Here is a 13,697-nt window from a genome sequence, read left to right as displayed (position 1 = left end):
TGCTCCTTGTCGTACGAGTACATGACGCTCACCATCTTGGCGGCGTTGAAGCAGTCTTGCACGAAGCTGCCGGAGAAGGTCCTCCTGGAGAAGCACTCCCTATTGAGCTCCTCCCACTCCCTTGATCAGCCTCCGCATGTATTCTTCGGCGTCAGCTGGGGTGCAGCTAGGGTTCTCCATCAAGTACAAGTCCCTGTAGGATCCATCCAATCCTTCCTGTGCTTCATCCTGCAAATTAACAAGATCCATGGAAAACTAAAAAAATGCTATAAGGGTTTCATGCATGCTAGATCTATATACTGAAAATTTTACCATGGATCGGATCAGATTAATTTTGTGAAAAACATTTTAACTAGCAGCAGTGTGCGTTTTATTGCTGACCTTGGCACTGCCCAAGTCATCCCAAAGTCTGAGGATCTTAGCCAGACAAGAGATGGCAGGAGGGATGTCATCACTGAGCGGCTTTGCAGCATCCTCATTAGTACTTGCTACATGATCTTGCCCTAGAAGGTAGAATAAGTGCGCAAATATAAGCGGCACTCCGGAAGTGACAACACCATTTCTCAGATAGTCCTCTGCACCAGGAGCCCGTTGCTTTGTTGCCAGCCACTTTGACTCGGCCATGAATCCATCAAACAGCACTGCCCACTGCAATGTGAAATATCTTAATAAGTTTTTTTTCCTGAGGTCAAACTGAAGGAGTGCAAGGAAAAACAATTAAGTTAGTAACATACTGCTTTCCTGAGGTGATTGACAGGGTTGAATCCATGCTCCTTTTGGGCCATATCTGCAATCTCATTTGTAATGGTGTAAAGAGCGTCGTAGCAAGATCTCATGCAACTGGGGAGTGAATCAGGAGCCGCAGTATTCCACCTGCAAAAATTTCAATATGTATCAGAATATGAAGCAATCATTTATATACATTAAGGTCTAAAACTCTAAATAATCAATTATTTGTGATAACTATTGGTGTTTTGCATTTAAAGTTGACAACTACTACTATATATGTGTATATGTAGTATATATATCAAAGAGAAGCAGGAGAGATCTTCCTATTATGGAAAGCAAAAGAAAGAAAGAAAGAAAGAAAGAAAGAAAGAAAGAAAGAAAGAAAGAAAGAAAGAAAGAAAGAAAAGACCAAACTTACATTTTGATTGCCTTGGTGAGGAGGGATAGCTCCTCTAGTGTGCCAACAAGGTCAAATATGTCATCCACAACATAGACAAGTGAGATTATCTTTGTGATTTCAATCCGGTTTCTGGACAAGGAAGATCCCTGGAGGATTGACATGGGCCACATGTACCACTTGAGCACCTGGTCCCGGGCCACAGGTATTTCTTGAGCCAGCCCTAGGTCCATCCACCATCTGCAGCACCACATGTGAATATAAAGAATCTCTGTCACAATAATTATGATTTCACAAATAATAAAAACAAATTATGTCAACATCACCTTTTAATCTCTTGCATTTCTTGCTGATGCTGCAGTTTGTTGAGCTGGAACTCTGCAATTGCCAACTCCTCCATTGCAATGTTTCTGGTGGGCAGGCTCTGCAGGTAGCTGAGGTGGTGTCTGGCCTTGTACTGCATCAGGTTCAGGTGGTATGGATGGTCCAGGGACTGCCTCACGTACCTTGCAAGGCCTGGCTCCAGGTGCCTGATGGCAGATGCCAGGTGCTTGCTTGAGAACTCCTTTGCCTTGTGCAGTGATGTTTCAACTCCCATGTCCAGGTGTGACATGTCATGCAGGCTCAGGAGCCCCCTGACGTCCTTGCTGAGAGCTAGGGTGAACTCGCCGTTGCCGTCGGTGAACCTCCTAAGAACGTCATCTGCCACATCGACTGAGAAGGATTAATCATCGAAACCATTTATTTAAACTTTTGGACATCAGTATCCTTTTACGTTTTCATCTACTTACCTGCTGAAACATCATGGCCGGCCTCTCTCATAAGCCTGAATGCAAGGGTTGCATCGAAGAGATCATCGCTGTGGATGAGATGCATGCACGCGCCCATGGCGCTCTGGATCTCCTCCTCGAAGTAGTGGTCGATGCAGAGGCGCTTGAGGTTGTCGATGGTGGCCATCATCTCCCGGCCGCTCTCCCGACGCTGCTGTAGAATCTTTTGCATAGCAGCAGATGTATGTAGTATATTTTTCAGAACACTTGACACTTTTAGTTTGGTAACAAATTAAAGTCATTACATATATATCATCAATATAAGAATAAAATGACTTGCATTTGCTCGATCTTATTGAGCCACGTACGTACCTGGTGCTGGAGGCTGTCAAAATTGCTGGGCAGCAGCGTGTTGGACGCCGCCGCCGCCCAAGGGATGATGGAACGGCCACGGGGGCGGCCGTTTCTGGTTGCCGCCGGCGAAGCTGAACGGAGAAGAGGCTCGACGGAGGGCATGGAGAAGGTGCGTGCAGGTGTGGCGGCCATCGTTGTTAGCTAGCTCTAGGTATACTAGCTAAGCAAGTATAACAACGAACGCTAGCTACTCAAAACTAGAAAACTTAGCTTGTGGTGAGTGATGCATCGAGGCAGGTGAAGGCAGCAGGGCCTCCAATTTATAGGGGAATCGATAGAGAACGAGTACTTGAGTAGTATCTAGCCAGTGGTAGGTGACTAGCAAGGTGTTACTGTTACACCATGCATGCATGATGCAAGTATCTATCTTCTGATCGATACCAGCATGCAGTCCAAATAAATCATGTAATCACGCTGTAATTAATTAATATTTTTTTGACGGGAACTGCCATTTGTGGGTCAACGACCTGAACAGATATATTGAACGAAAAGCAGTTAAAAGATTACATAAACCAGAGAAGAAGGGAGAAGGAATAGTAAGTGAAAAAACCACACACAAGAGGAACAAGAAAAGAACCCCAGTTCTGTTGCACTGCTAGCTAGTGCCGTGAGGCCCATGTGAAAAAACGCTGCCGCTGAATGCAACGTCAAGCGATTAGGCCCACTCGAATTCTTCGCACTGTACAAATATATTTGGTACAAATGAAAATGAACATTATTGGGTGGCCCCGTGATCCATGGATCGCTTTCACGGAGAGAGAGACGGGAGACTATTAATTCGTTCCCTTTTGCCATATTAATTAGCTGTGGAGTATAACATATCCCATGTGGATGGAATAGCTGGTGATGTACTTCCTCCATTCCAAATTATAATATGTTTGATTTTTGGACCGCTCGTCTTATTATTCAAAAAATTTATGCACCTATAGTCAAATCTAAATTATTTTTGAAAAAACTTTATTAGTAAAGCAAGCAGCAACAAAAGAAGTTATATTTTACATAATTTTTTAAGTAAGATCAGTGATCAAATTTGAAGTAAAAAAAGTCGAACGAATTATAGTAGAGGAGTATACGACAGCAAGCGCAGTGGTCCTAAGTAACTCTACTTTGAAAAAAGAAATTTTGAATTCTGTATCCAATCAATCTCTAGCCAATCGGGAGCTAATCCTGCCATTAACTGCATCCATCAAAATAATGCTTTAATGTGGAGCCTATTCCCTCGATCACGCCCCCTGTTTTGATTCTAGGGACTAAACTTTAGTCCTCTCTTTAATTTTGATACCGATTAGATGGACCAAATAAGCGCTAATTGCAAAACTAATTGTATAAATCACGGCTAATTGTCGAGACGAACTCATTGATGCTTACTAGCTCATGATTAGCACATTTTACTGTAGCACAAAAATGCCAAATAATGGTCTAATTAGGTTTAAATGGATTTGTCTCATGAATTAGCCTCCATGCAATTGATTTTGTAACTCGCCTGCATTTAATATTCCTAATAATTAGTGTCCACACATCTGATGTTACCGGATTAAAAGTTTTAGTCCCTGTATCCAAACAAAACCTTAGTTTGTCCTGAAATCCCAAGAAGCCCTTATCCAGCATAGGCTGGAGTAATAGATAGCGTAGATGTTGAAGCTACCAATCCTTCTTCAAACGAATCGCATAATATTCATTTGGAACGCATGAATTTTCCACGAACATGGTTCAATTATTCCACCACAATATTTCGAATGCGGCTAAGATCAGTCAAAATTACGTGTCTGTCGATAAATAATATTAACACAGATGCAAGCGTGTCAATTCTTCTATCTTGGGTTTTTTTCCTTTCTGAAATTGTTACCAGTATCTTTTCTATAAGTAATATGTGTCCTATGTATGACTGATGCAAGCACTAACCTGTGGATGAAATGCAACTAGCTAGAAGGCCCATATAGGACGGTGACAGCGGTTGGTCCCCAAGACCGTGTAGTACGGAAGATATATGTGGCCGGTTTGATAAGTGCCCACACGTTAATTACATGAGAAGGAGAGCAGTCTAAAGAGAAGATTTTTTATGGTCAAGTTTGGGTTTTTTTTAAGATTATATGTATATATTTTTGGTATACTAATAACCAAGTTGCAAACACAAATAAAGCCCTCCCAACAAAGCCTATCAAGATTCCATTGATCAGTTGGAGCGGCGCCAAGGCTCTCTCAGGAATGGCGCTCTCTCCAACAGAGCTCCTAGGGCGATTCCATGGCGATCTCTGATCTCCACCGTGGTCTCTCCCTTCCCTGGCGCCTGCTAATCTCTTCGGTATGGATCTCAACTCGGACCTTGCTGATAAGCTGGATTTCGAACCTGGACGTAAATTCCAGGAAGAAATTTGTCGGTTTTTTGGCAAGTCGGTGCACTACCCTTCATCCTCCCCCTCTGGATCTTTCTTCCTTTTGGTAAATTTTCGGCGTTACACCTTTCGTTTGACGGAGGATTCAGTCTCTCAAGTTCTACAAGCCTGTCTTGGTGGATCAGCTGCTGGTTTTCATGTCACGTTCTTGAGTGACAGGCACTTTCGGTTCTCTATTTCTTGCAAGGCTGTTGGCTTTAAGATTTACAATCTTCGTCGTGTTATTGGTTCATGCTTTTATATGTACTTCCATCTTTGGAGTAATGGTGCTCCAAATTGGGAGAGAGAAAATTTTCTTTGGGAGTTAGAACAAGAGAAAGAGTGGACCTTTGTTCCGAGGTCACGTCCACCCAGAAACAGACGTGCTAATGAACTTGGCAAACAAGTTCGGTTTGCGGATAAGTTGGTGCAAGACTCTCCAGTTCTCAAGCATCAGCCAAAGCAAGAATTCATTCGTTTTGGGGATTTCTCTGTGCCAATTCCAGTTTCAGATGTGTTGGCCTCTCTAAAGAAGGATCTCAATGTTCAGATGTCTGATCCGAGTTCTACGCCGTGTTCTTCGTCACCTACTCAAGATTCGAATTTTCAAAAATCAAATACAACCATGTGTGCTAAGTGTCTCTCGCCAGGTCATTGGGCTCGGAACTGCAAATTTTCTTGGCACTGTCGGACTTGTTTTCGCTATGGACATCGGGCCCGTTGGTGCTTGACCAAGACTAAGCCCAGGTTGTTTTGGGCCCCCAAAAATGTCACCCGGGATGAGTCTGCGAGTGGGCCCGGCAAGTCAGAGGTGGATGAGGATACCGATGACATAACTCACCTTGATTCTCGTGCAAAAATTTCGGAGGATCCAAACCTTCCTCGCCTTCCCAAGCTACAGTAGCCCCCACCGATCGCCGGAGCAATCTGCCTCCACTGAACCACAGAGCCCGATCATGGCGAATTTTCCCTGCAACCCCACGCTCCTTCTTCCAGCTGGACTTCACGTCGATCATGGCTGGCAGTGGCCTGTTCATGCAAGGGTGGCCCTGGGAGGAGAACCACCACGTCGGCATGAACAGTATGCCATTCTCTCTCTGCAACCGGAGCCGACCCAAGCTCAAGTCCACCATCTACTGGAAGAAGTCTCGGAGTTTCTGCAGCAGGAATACCCGGTGAGGGTCATCTACTGGAAGAAGCTGAAGAAAGGAGAAGAGGGTCCACGAAGGGCATGGTGAAGGTGCGTGCTCTAGGCGGTATACTAAGCAAGTATAACAACGAACGCTAGCTACTCAAAACTAGACAACTTAGCTACTGCAGTGTGGAAATTGCAGCTTGTGAGTGATATGCATCGTCGAGGCAGGTGAAGGCAGCAGGGCCTCCAATTTATGAGATCGATAGAGAGGCGAAAACGGTTTGTTTGCCGTGTGCCTCGCAATTTGATGTGTGCAATTTTTTTGGCACACGGCAAAACAACCATTTGTTTAGTGTCAGCTAAAAAACAAACGGCAATTGCTTGGCACACGTTATAGAAGTTATTTGTCATGTGCCAAAAGAAAAAATGTACCGCAAAGTTAGGCATGAGAAAAACGCACGGCAAACACAGGTAAGTTAGGCACACGGCAAAGAGACCATCACCGTCGAGTGGCCGTCATCGTCACTCTTTTTTTTTTGCTGTGTGATCGAGAAATGGCTCACGGCAAAAACCACCTTTGCTGGCGTTTGTTTACCGTGTGCTGTTTACCGTGTGCAGTACACGGCAAACTCTTTGCCGTGTGTATTTGGATATTTGCAGTGTGATTCTGGCACACGGCAAACTACTGGTATCCCGTAGTGCGACAAATACTTGGGGTATCTAGCTAGCTAATGGTAGGTGACTAGCTAGGTGTTACTGTTACACCATGCATGCATGCAAGTATCTATCTTCTGATCGATATGATGCCAAAATGCAGTCCAAATAAATCATGTACGTCACGGTGTACATATATTGACGGGAACTACGGCGGACCCATTGTGTGTCAGCCTGAACATATATTGAACGAAAAGCAGTTAAAAGATTGCATAAGCCAGAGAAGAAGGGGTTAGGGAGAAGCAATAATAAGTGGAAAAAACACACACACAAGAGGGAGAGATTACATATAAGAACAAGAAAAGAACCCCAGTTCTGTTGCACTGCTAGTGCCGTTAATTCCCTCGATCTCCATCAGTGCTGTCAATCCCATGTGAAAAACGCAGCCGCTGAGTGCAACGTCAAGCGATTAGGCCCACTCGAATTCTTCGCACTGTACAAATTTATTTGGTACGAATGAAAATGAACATTATTGGCTGGCCCCATGATCCATCGATCGCTTTCACGGAGAGAGAGAGAGAGAGACGGGAGACTATTAATTCGTTCCCTTTTGCCTTATTAGATGTGGAGTATATATCATCCCATGTGGATGGAATAGCTAGTGATGTACTTTCTCCGTTCCAAATTATAGTTCGTTTAATTTTTTTATTCTAAATTTGACCACTCATTTTATTTAAAAAATTTATGCAAATATAGTCAAATTTAAATTATTTTAAAGAATTTTTATTAATAAAGCAAATGTAATAAAAGAAATGATATTTTATACAAATTTTTAAATAAGATGAGTGGTCAAACTTGAAATAAAAAAGTGAAACGAATTATAGTTTGGAATGAGGAGTATATGAATGTAAGCGCAGTGTTTCTAAGTTACTCTACTTTGGAAAAAAAAAGTGTGAATTCTGTATCCAATCAATATCTGGCCAATCAGGAGCTAATCCTGCCATTAACTGCATCCATCAAAACAGTGCTTTAATGTGGAGCCTATTCCCTCACTTCTTAGCCCTGTTTATTGGATTCTAGGGACTAAACTTTAGTCCTCTCTTTTGATACCGAATAGATGGATTAAATAAGTGATAATTGCAAGACTAATTGCATAAGTCACGGCTAATTGCCGAGATGAACCCATTGATGCTTACTAGCCCATGATTAACATATATTTACTGTACCACAATATTTGTCAAATCATGGACTAATTAGGCTTAACAGATTCATCTAACGAATTAGTCTCCATGTATGCAATTGATTTTGTAATTGGCCTGCATTTAATATTTCTAACAATTAGCGTCCAAACATCCAATGTGACGGGAAAGCTTTAGTCCCTAGATCCAAACAAAGCCTTAGTATGTCCTGAAATTCCAAGAAGTTCTTATATTCAACATTAGGATGGAGTAATAGATAGTGTAGATGTAGAAGCTACCAATCCTTGTTGAAACGAATCGCATGTTCATTTGGAACACATGACTTTTCCCCGAAACACAGTTCAATTATTCCACCACATTATTTCAAATGCGGTAAGGATCAGTCGAAATTACGTGTCTGTCGACAAATAATATTAACACAGATGCAAACTTGTCAATTCTTCTATCTCTTGCGGTTTTTTCTTTCTAAAATTGTTGCTAGTATTTTTTTCTAGAGGAATTTTACAATGCTTGGAGAGGCGTTGTGAGACATTTCATGTGTCTATGATTTGTGGGCCCATATGACAGAAGGTATTGGGAGGCGTCAATGATAAGGCGTCGGGAGGCGTTAGTTGTGTCTATGGTCGGTGGGCCCATAGGCCCCGTAACGCCTCCCAGTGCCTCCTAATACCTCTAAAATTAATGGGATTAGGAATTCATGGCAATTCCTATTTCGTAGTTATTTTTTGAAATCAAGGGTAGAGAGGTAATTTAGTATTAAGATGAATATTTGTTTTAATGATAAAGATCTTCATCCTTATTAGGGTTATTATTGTTCGTTCATCAGTCTGGTTCACCACGACAGATTGGATCAGCATCGCGTCGCTGTCGGACCGGCGGCGATTCTTCACACGGTGAGGCCCCCTCGGGCGCTGGCGGCCAGGATCGAAGCGTCCCCTGCCGGAACAGCGCCGCGGACGAGTAGCGGATGCGGCTTCCGGTGGCGCAGGGCAGCGGCGGGGCAGCAGCGGCTTCCAGCGGCAAGGCGGTGCGGGCGGTGCAGCGGGCGGCAATAATCAACAAGAGAGGCAATACGATGCTATAGCCAAGTGTATTATTTTAAACTCTCTTGGTGAAAATGTGTTCAACCGTGTGTTTGCTTGCGAAAATACAAATGTTTTATGGAAAACTATTAGTGAGAACCATGAAGGCACAAAAGATATTGCAAATGAAAAATATCATGTTCTCATTGATAAACTAAATAGTTTCAAGCAACTTGATCATGAAAATGCCGAAACTATGTACTTACGGTTGAATATTCTTGTGAATGAGATTAATTCTTTAGATATGAAGAAAATTGAAGATTTGGAACTCATTCGCAAGATCCTTCACTCACTTCGAAGGCCGGACTATGATTTTGTGACAACAATTCTATATGAAAAAGATCTCAACACAATGACACCAAACAAAGTCCTAAACAAGGTGATCGCCCATGAGCTACGTCATGATATAAAGCCAAGAGCGCCACCTTCTTCACCAACACATAGTGCACTTGCATGCAAGCAAGTCAAAAAGTTGAAGAAGATGGCCATCAAAGGTAGCTCAAGTGATGAGAAAGAAGAGGAAGCAAGAAACTCCTCAAGTGATGATCAAGAGCCAATGGACCCCAACCTCTACAAGCATGTAAAGAAGATGAACAAGTGCTTAAAAGAAATCAACTCAATGGGGTATATGGTCTTCCTCAAAGATGGGCCTCACCATCAACTTATGAAGGTTGAGAAGAAGTTCAAGAAGAACAAGCAAAAGAAGGAGAAGAAGCCCAAGCAGGAATCATATGCCGTATTTGGTGAATGGGTAAGCGGTGGTGAAGAATCAAGTGCAAGTTCAAGTGATGAATCAAACAAGAAATTCACCACCCGCATGGGATCATCATCCAACACTTGCCTCATGGCAAAAGGTATGGATAGCAATGTAAGTGATGATGACTCCGACTCTCCTTCAATTGATGAACTTCTTGATCTTGTTCATGAGCACCAAAAAGTCATTAAGAAACAATCAAAAGAAATTAAAAACCTTAGTGCTCTTAAATATCTAAATGCTTCTCTTGCTACAAACTTTGAAGATTTGATGTGCAAATTCAATTTGCTTAGCAAGGAGCATGAAGAGCTCAAATTAAAATTTAAGAGCATTAATGAGACAAATGACTCTTTGGAAATGAAGCAAGCTATCCCTTATGCTATTCCTATCTCTAGGGTAGATGCTTCAACTTCTTGCATTGATTTAATTGATGAATCTTGCTCTAATCCTTGCAATGAGAAATGCAATGAGAATGTTGTTGTAGAATCATGTGATAAGTTCATTGCGAAGGAGAATGATGAGCTCAAGCAAGAAGTGGAAAGGCTCATGAAGGACTTGTATAGATTGAAGGGCAAATGCATGGAGAGCAATGTCCAACCTTCTCAAGATAACCGTGAGAACATGGTGAAGAAGCTTGAGAAGGGGTCCACCGTGACTTGCTCTAAGTGCCACAAAGAAGGCCACAAGTCCAACAAGTGTCCTCAACCAAGAAAGAAGCTTTCGGATGAGAAGAACAAGAAGAAGCTTACAATCAAAAGCTCTCTCATCTACACCAAGCCCAACCGGAGGAACAAAAGCAATAGCACCTCCTATGTGATCAAAAAGAAAACAAATGGCAAGGTGGTTGCTCAAAAGGTTGGGAAGCAAGAAAGGAGTTGGAACCGCCCCATTTGGGTGCCCAAGGATGTCATCATCAATATAAAGGGGCCTCAAATGGTGTGGGTTCTAAAGGAGACTTAAAGCCCTAAAATGGCAAAGGGGGATTTGGAAGCTTAGCTCACAAATTGAAGTGAAGGTTCAAGCTAAAGAAGCTAAGCTCACAACTTGGACATTTGTTGCCCAGGTCCCCCATAAGGTAATGGTAGCTAGAATTCAATTCAAGCATCATGTAGCTCCATTGCTTTTTGCTAGGATAGTTGCATTGCATCTCCTAGTGTTATTTATGGTGGGTTGCTTGTGTCATGATTCTAACCCATGAGCAACCAACATGGTTTGATAGTGTGTAGAAAACTACACAAAGTTACCCTTCATGGTACATGAACTTCATGAGGTATGTATTTCATATGTGTACCATGAACACAAGCTATAGGATAAACTTTCTAATTGTGTCAAAATCAATGTGCATACATTTGCTTGGTGATTCAAACACTAATTGCACACATTTAGGGGGAGTTCATTGATATCATACAATTGGATCATAAGTCATGGAACTAACTCCCTAGGCTACTAATCTTCTCTTAAGCTATATTATTTTGCAAGACCTTTGTTGGAACAAGACCATTTAGGTGATTTGATTCCAAAGGGGGAGAAATGTGGATCAAAGAAAGGTATTTTCTCAAGGAGAAGAAGCATATCCCAAAGGGGGAGAAATACCTAAGTGAATCAAGTCATGAGGGAGAAGTAGCAAGATAGGGGGAGGAACAAAGGGGGAAATCATGGTTTTAGGGGGAGGCCAAGTCATCATTGGATGGTGGTAAACATTCAATCAAGCGTAAGCGGTTTTCAATTGATTTCAATTGGTATCAAGTGGTTAAATTTGTCAATTTTTGCAAATCTATGCTTGCTTTGATTGTGTTGTCATCAATCACCAAAAAGCTAGAGATTGAAACGAACATGGCATCATTTATGCCATTTCGAGTGATTTTGGTGATCGAATGACAACACAACTCTTGGACTAATATGATTGTTAAGATGACCATTCTCAGGCTTTTAGGTTCAAGTGATGACAAAGAGAAAGAGAAAATAGGCGTAGCAAGGCCCGGTTAGCGGACGGGGGTCGAGGGGGAGCACCGGAAGAACCGATGCCTAAGCATCGGTGCATCCGACGCTTGTTGGAAGAACCGACGCTATGATGTTTGGTACAGAAGGGAATCGAAGCCAAGTCAGCCTATAGGCACCGGTCGAACCGACAGTCCAAGAAAGGGCATCGGTGCATTGGGCGTATTATGTACCAGAGACGATGTCAAGTGCCCAGGAGAAGTTTCTTCAGCACCGGTTCAACCAACGGTGCATCGGAGTATTACGTCGGTGCATTGACGTCATCAGAAGAGAAGAAGGCTGTGAGTGACCGGTTTAACCGACGGGCAAGCATCGGTTCAACCCGTGGTCACTGTGTCAGCTGTCAGGAGTTCAACGGCTACTTCGGATTATGAGTGACCGTATGAACCAACGCTACCCCAGCCAGAGCATCGGTTCATCCGGTGATACGCAGATTTTCTACTGACCGTTGGAGCAACGGCTACAAGACTTAGTGGCCTATATATATGCCTCACCCCGTCCATTTGAAGCAAGCTGGAGTTGCTGGACATCCCACACACCTAAGAACATCTCCAAGCCATACAAAAGCATCAATATCATATCCTGAGTCCTTAGCACACTTTGAGAGTGTTGTGTAAAGGATTAGCTCTTAGTGAGTGAGATTGCAAGGCTTCAAGCCTTTGTGCTGTGGTTCATTAGCGAACCAAAACAAGAGCTTGGTGCGCCGGCACCTTGGAGCGTGAAGCTCGCCGGAAACGTCATCGACCCTCCGACTTGGTGTGGAGCGGCGACGACATCTTTGTGCGGGGGACGTGGAGACCCCCATTCTTTGTGGAGAAGCTCCTTAGTGGAACCCGGGGGCAAGGTGACCGTGATTGTGTTCACAGAAGAGACTTGGTAGCCGAGTAGCAATACTCTTAGTGAGTGCTATAACAACGTGGATGTAGGTGTGCCTTTGTGGCTTACCGAACCACGGGATAAACACCCGCGTCAAGAGTTTGCTATCTCCTATCCCGCTCTTTAATCTTCCGCATTTCATACTAGCAATTTGTATGTCTTTATTTTCATAGAGTAGTTTCTTGATAAGGAAGGCTATAGGTTGCTAAATTTTTTTGGGATAGGGTTTCACACTAGAACAATCTAGTTGCACATCTAGATAGCATGTTTTAGTTTAAGTTTTGTGCAAACTAGTTGAAGCCATAGGTCTAAATTTTTAATTAGTGCCTAATTCACCCCCTCCCCCTCTTAAGCTAGAGCACCCGATCACTTTCAGACGGCGGCCATCGTCTCCCGTCCGCTCTTCCGACATCCACGCAGAGTCTTCGTACATCCCTGATGCTCTCCTGGTGTGTTTTTGAGTGTTTCAGGCAGACTGTAAGCAAAAGTTCAATTTCCGTCACCAATGGCTGCATTCTGTATGTCCATCAGACATTCGGACTCTGTCCGATGGAACAGAGCAGTCCTCTCCTCTCCCTTTGAACGAACATGTTGGAACTGGACCGAAGAGCACCCAACTCAGGTCGTGCAAGACTTGCAATGTCATTGGGGCCTCAAAATGGCGCACGCAAACTAGGGGTGTTGGTAACGAAAAAAACAAATTTCCGTTGGTAACCACCCACATTCTGGGGGTGTTTGGTTTGGTACCCTAGAGTGCCTATGTACGGACGCCAATCTAAATTTGGCCACTTTGTTTTAACCAAATTTGGCCACAGTTTAGTCAGGTGCCACCTGCTACTCCGTCCCGCAAAGACTATTTATTCAGCATATTTCAAACATGCTACTAGTAGTAGAAAATAACCATGTTACTCATAATTAATTATAGTAATTGTGATTGAAGACTGTACTATTTATTTGGTTCTCTAGATCTCCAATAAATGTAAATGCGTTGGAACCAGCAAAATAACATCTACTTAAACATTTGATTGGCTCTATGCCCTTCTAAAAGCAATTCTTTCTTAGCATTTGATATTGCTTTAATTAGATGAAATTTACTACAATCTAAATAAACAGTCTTTGTGGGACAAAATTTAAAGGCTAAACGAACAGTCTTTGTGGGATATAAGCCACCAATTTGGTGGTTAAAATTTTGCTTAGCTCCTATGTGATGAAACCATACAGGCACAAAAGCCCAAACAAACATTCCATTAATCTTTAGAGTAAAGTTTGTTTTAACACCCCCCCCCAAACATGTGGTCTCCACCCATCATCGATCAC

General features: G+C 42.9%; 1 pseudogene; it reads right to left on the bottom strand.

Annotated features, from left to right (window-relative positions):
- The window catches only part of LOC120654479, a 13,785-nt pseudogene extending 10,524 nt beyond the window's left edge, over positions 1–3,261 (bottom strand).
- Positions 3,262–13,697: the final 10,436 nt, after the last annotated feature.

The sequence above is a fragment of the Panicum virgatum genome, chromosome 1N (genome assembly GCF_016808335.1).
Source record: "Panicum virgatum strain AP13 chromosome 1N, P.virgatum_v5, whole genome shotgun sequence".
Lineage (NCBI taxonomy): Eukaryota > Viridiplantae > Streptophyta > Magnoliopsida > Poales > Poaceae > Panicum > Panicum virgatum.
This window is presented reverse-complemented; position numbering and strand designations above follow the sequence as displayed.